Genomic DNA, 6000 nt, shown 5'->3' on the forward strand with positions numbered 1-6000 from the left:
TGTTTATTACTGAGAACAACAAGAGCTACACACCTTAGTAATTATACAACTTCCTCTAGTGAGAAAGGCACAAAAAGTCTGAGTCTTGTTTGCAAAAAGCCACTTTTCAATGCTCTGCCTTTGAAAAGATAATTTGCAGCTGTTTCAATGCCCTCTTATCCTGCCATGTATGTTGGAGTAGACTTAAATTAAGAGCATTTCCTTGGTTCCAGATAACTTCTCAAGTTTCTTGTATCCATTAGAAATTGAAATTCTAAGTAAGAAATCTGAGACTAATCTTTTCTTAAGCAATCGGTTTTCAGGGGAATTTATTTATTTGTTCTTTTCCGGAATAAAAATAATACCTTTGTTGGCATTTTCTAGAGACAGAACGCTCCTCTGGCCAACTTTAGGTTTATTTCACTCCACAAGATCTCATCCTGCTTTTCTCTTTTTCTTTGCATAAGAACATGTTGAGTTTCTTTTTGTTCATGTTTAAATGTTATTGTAAAGCCACCAAAAGCTCCGAGTGAAATAGTCATCATAAAGGAAAGAGCAAATAGCAAATTTGACCATGAGTAAATCCATGCTTTAGAGAAGTTTAGACCAAAAATCGATGAACAGATCAAATCCCTTTTTAAGTTTATGCAACTGAGATCACATTTAACTGTTCTACTGTAGCCCCTTTACAGTTTAACAATGTAAAAATGAAATTTTCCCTGCCCTTGCCCTTCCCAGACTCTTCATCCTTCTGGTCCTTATGCTATGCTATGGAAACCAAAAGGATCTCATGATGGGATTCTGAATTGTGTGATTTTGTGTGTTGTAAAAGTACAGTCAGATAATTGAAGTGGGTAACCACTGGTTCATGTTTGGGGGGTGGAGGGTGCGCGTGTGTGAAAGAGAATAAACCGTCTTCGTTTTCTCAGAACGATTCATGGTTTTAGAAATACTGGAATATCACTTCCATTTACCTTTCTTCCAAACTGAAGTGCCCTAATTCTGTTGCTCCTCCTGACCATTTCTGTAGGCTCTCTCTGTCCCCTCTTAACCACTATGTGCTTTATGAGACAGGAGGTTTAGAGGTGCAGTTAGTGCTCTCAGCCTGGTAGGTGGCATTGCCAATTGTGTGCCCTTCCTCCTCCATTCCTCGTCAGTTCTCTCCCCGGGTACTTCTGCGTTGTGTTCTCAAATATCACAGTCAATGATCTCTTTTCCATTAGACTTACGTTAAATACACTTACAGGCAAAGAATTAAAACTCAAAAGATTGTATATCAAGGTCAGATTCAGAAATGCCAAATATAAAGTGTGCATTTATCCTACACAAAAGTAATCTCTTTTTCTGTCAGCTTGCAGAACAGCAATAATATGAGCTGATGGTGACAGAACAGGCATAGGCTTCCTAAAAACAGGTTAATTCCAGTTTAAAGTATGGGAGGCCATCTATCTCTAAGCCAGGGGCAAACCCCAAGCATTCCAGAGCTGTTCCAAGCTTACCCTAACATTTCCAAAAGCTGCATAATATCTTCTGCTTAATATTTAGCACAGCAATTAATGTCAAGCCCCAATTAATATCTTGTTCTTAGGTTTCACAGTGCTAAAAAATAAAAGAGCCCCCCCATGACTACACATTTTGACATCTATCTAGAGAACCGTCCCCCTTCATCAGGCAGGGCAAATTCCCAGGAACCGATCTCCAATTCAGCAAAAGGCCTTAGGCAAGCGTTTCAGTGCAGATACTCGTATTATTGGGGTCAGGGACAGAAAAAGAGCTCCTGGGTTTGGTTTACATACTTGGTCATATAGGGAGCGGGCAGCTTTTGACAGATAGAAATGGCATCCATGCAACACACCAAGGATGCTGCAAGTTCTTTCCAGAAACAAGCACACCACACGGCTGGTAATAAAATGTGGGGTTGGTAACAAAAGAAAAATGGATTTTCTGCTAATTTATTGCATAAGTTTGGACAAATCACACTGCCAACGTGTACCGTAGTTTCTCAGGTACTGGCTGAAGACTGTTACGGATAGTTAAATTTAGAAGGAATCTTGGAAGGTTCGTTTAAAAGATTTTTATGAATGTCAAGTAGGAAGTTTGTGTAAAAAGCAATCTCAACCTCACAGAAGTAATATAAAGCTGCATGCAAACTGAACCATACCTTCCACAGCCTGTACCTCTCTCACTTGGTTGTTGCAAGCCAATACACCTCTGTCAGCAGCTACTGCAAAACATACAACTGGAGAGAGAGACAACATAAACATCTCTTTTTGCTCCATTTGAGCAAAGATTGCTTTTTAAAAAGGAACGTGCATTTGTATCTCCAAATTGTATCTTTACCTTGCCAGCGGCTATACTCCTCACCCAAATTAAGCCCGAATTTGGCATACTAATAACCAATAATTAAGTAGAAAATATAATTATAGAGCCAATGGGGAATTTACAGAGAGGACTTGTTAGTTTATAAATTGATTTGCATTCTAACAGCAGTTTTATTATGAGGCCTGTGTAACTGTCAGTAGCAGGCACCCGGAACGTGGTCCACAGCTTTCTGACACCCTCAGATTTTAGACCATTACAAAGCAGAACACTTGTTAGAAGGTGAAGAAAGAAAAGGCAAATAGGTGTCTCTGCTAACAAGAGCAATTTCCAATCAAGTATCATTTTTCGCACCCCCTGTAAGTTACAGGAAAGTGTAATGAAGCCAGTGAAGTAATGCTGCCTGTCTTATGTTTTGCCAGTGTGGGTCATTCATTCACTATTAGCCTGGGCTGCAGCTGTGCCTTGTCTAATGAGGCTAATGAACTGTCTGCTACATCCCTCTGACATTACTGACATATGGAATTGAACAGCACAGCACCACTTGGAAAAAGTAGATGTAAAAATGTGTTGAAGTAAACGAACTTGCATATCTGAAGGAGCACAGCAGGCATCACACTCCTCTTCTTGTTTGAACATCTCTTCCTGCATGTTTCAAAAGATTTCACTTGCAACATTTTTCAGTTTCTCATGTTGTTATTACAGATCTTTTCTTTCCTGTCCGAGTTCCCACACTATTCATTGTCGAATCCCTGTGTCTGTATAAACGGGTTATTAACTAGTTATTAAACAAGGCTTTGATAACAATGGTTATTAAACATTCACCTTTACCCAACTTCTTCTCCTGCTGTTAAAAAAGTTGCAACATTTGCAGTGAAAATACTTTAAGTGAATATTTTCAAGGACGTTATTTTCTTGGTAACTCAGTTATGGCACAGTGTGATTTCCTGTGGTGCAGAATAAGAGGACAAAGACTACTTAAAAGACACTTAAACTTACAGATTGATGATTATGTGAAATTGAAGTGACAAATAGGTTTGGAATTAACATTTTGAGTAGCAGTCTTCTCACCGACCTGGAGTAAATTGGTTACAACTGGAAGCTTATTCCACTGAGAGAGGAAAAGTCCTTGGGCAGGTTGTTGGACAAACACGATGGCTTCTCCTGTCTGGCCTCCCTTGAAGCCTGGCACGACTGTGTGTCCTCCCCTCTACCCCAGCCACACAGAATGGAGATCAGAAAGACCACTCTCAGTGAGGCCTCAGCTGGTACAGAAGCAAGCAGGGCTTGCGAGGTAGTTCACTTTGTCTATCTGATTCCCAGGGAGAAACAACTACAGTCAGGATAGCATTTACAAGAAATTCATTTCCATTTTAATACAACAGCAATAGGGACAAGTGTACCCAGCACTCCACTAAAATGAGCACTTCTGATCTGTAAAGCCGAGAAACAGCACACAAATTTTACACGTGGAAAAAAGGACTTTGAAATACCTGAATATAACCAGCTAATCTAGCTAGATCCATCTCCTTTCAAGGCTAGTACATGACTAACACGCGCAGACCAACTCAGCTCCTACTGAATTAATCAGTGGGATCCAATTTGTCTTTAATTAGTATCAACCCATGATATATTACCTCTGACCAGAAAACTAGAACTCTACTGGTATGTTTATATTTATAAACTCACGGAAAGAACATTTATCTAAAGGGCACTATGTCAAACTCTCATTTTAAATTATTTGTTGACTCATTTTATTACAGGAGAAACCTGACACACTTTCATAGAATAAAGAAAATAATAACAAGATAGAGAAAACAAGCTTCTGGTGAAAGAGAGGAGATAAGAATAAATCCATTTGACAGGCATTGATGAGTATGATTTAACAAACATTCCCCCTTTTGAGATTCTGAATAAGTAAGTAAAGCACAGGGAATGCAAACCACGCAAGAGTATTTTAAGACAGAGTAACATCAGAAAAAAGCATAGAAGGGAATGAGCATTATTGGAGCTCTGCTATTGTATTCTTGTGCTATTGACTCAAAACATACCATTACTGCATATATACAATAAGGTATAATGAAGTGCTGTATTTCCTGTAATTTTTTTCCTGTTTTGAACTATTATTTTCCACTGAGTTTAAAACCTATGCTGAAAATACAAGCAATTCATGGAGAACTATGTAGACTGAAGTGACCATAAAACCACAACCAGAGAAAAGTAGCCTTCTCCAGAGGACAGACCAGATAATCTAAAGGAAGCTCCACAGACGCAGCCTACAGAGACCACTTGGCTCCTGTCACCTCAGCTAATGACAAAAAGTTAAGCAATCTGAAATGTTACTTTCAACCTGAATAATAGAATCATAGAATCATAGAATTGTTGAGGTTGGAAGGGACCTTTAAGATCATCGAGTCCAACCTTTAGCCTACCCTGACAAGAGCCACTTCTAAACCATGTCCCTCAGTGCCCCATCTACCCTTTTTTTAAACACCTCCAGGGATGGTGAATCCACCACCTCCCTGGGCAGCCTATTCCAATGTTTAATAACCCTTTCAGTGAAAAAATGTCTCCTAATATCTAATCTAAACCTCCCCTGACGTAACTTGAACCCGTTTCCCCTCGTCCTATCACTTGTCACCAGGGAGAAGAGGTCAGCCCCCATCTCTCTACAACCTCCTTTCAGGTAGTTGTAGAGGGTGATAAGGTCTCCCCTCAGCCTCCTCTTCTCCAGGCTAAACAACCCCAGCTCCCTCAGTTGTTCTTCATAAGGTTTGTCCTCCAGACCCCTCACCAGCTTTGTAGCCCTTCTCTGGACACGCTCCAATGTAGAACTCTAGAAAAAATTCAGTTAATTCCCGGGGCCTGGACTCCTGGTTTTGGTGTGAAATATTGTAATCTGATTCCAGAAGATTATGAAATACTTGAATTATTGTTCTGTTAATACCATCTAGTCTTTAGCTTGCCACTAAGTTAGGTTTTGATCGGCTCCAAATGAAATCAATGGATGCCCAGAGGAATAAGAACCCAAAATCTTAAGGCACACTTTAGGGACATCAGCATCTTCCACAAGATTATGTCTACCTTTACATACAAAAATAACTTTTAAATTCTGGCCCTTATTTTCTCAACTTCTCATATTAATTAGTTTGAAATTGGAATAATAATTACCCATCTTTCAAATGCTTTGATATTCTCACAAAGAAACCTCTATGGAAATAAAAATTCTTAACATTTCTCAACGCTTCTGCTGTTGAAAGCAAGTATTTTTATTAGCATGACATATCCCCTAGGAGCAATCACCTCTTATGTTTCATGATACAAGTAATTAATGTTTTTATTCAACTTACCCGAGCCTGTGAATAGTATTTCAAGTGGGTTCCACCCTCACCTACCTGGTATCAACCATATGGTAGAAAGGAATAATTACTGTTTATTAAGTCTACATTAAACTTTTCAGAGAGCAATTTTATGAGATGCCATAAGGTCGTATACTTACTGCAGTCATTAATCTTCTCTGGGCATCTTTAATCAAGCAGCTCTGTCAGAACCATTAAATGATGTTAGGCTTAAGCTCTTTAATTATTGTGCAGGTTTTTATATTTAAGAACCAATGTGTTACTGAATTCTTTTCACATGTGAAATTGCTCTGTTTCAAGCTCTGGATGACCCTTAGAATCAGGTTCACCTTATAAATATAAA

Source organism: Larus michahellis, chromosome 3 (genome assembly GCF_964199755.1).
Source record: "Larus michahellis chromosome 3, bLarMic1.1, whole genome shotgun sequence".
NCBI lineage: Eukaryota > Metazoa > Chordata > Aves > Charadriiformes > Laridae > Larus > Larus michahellis.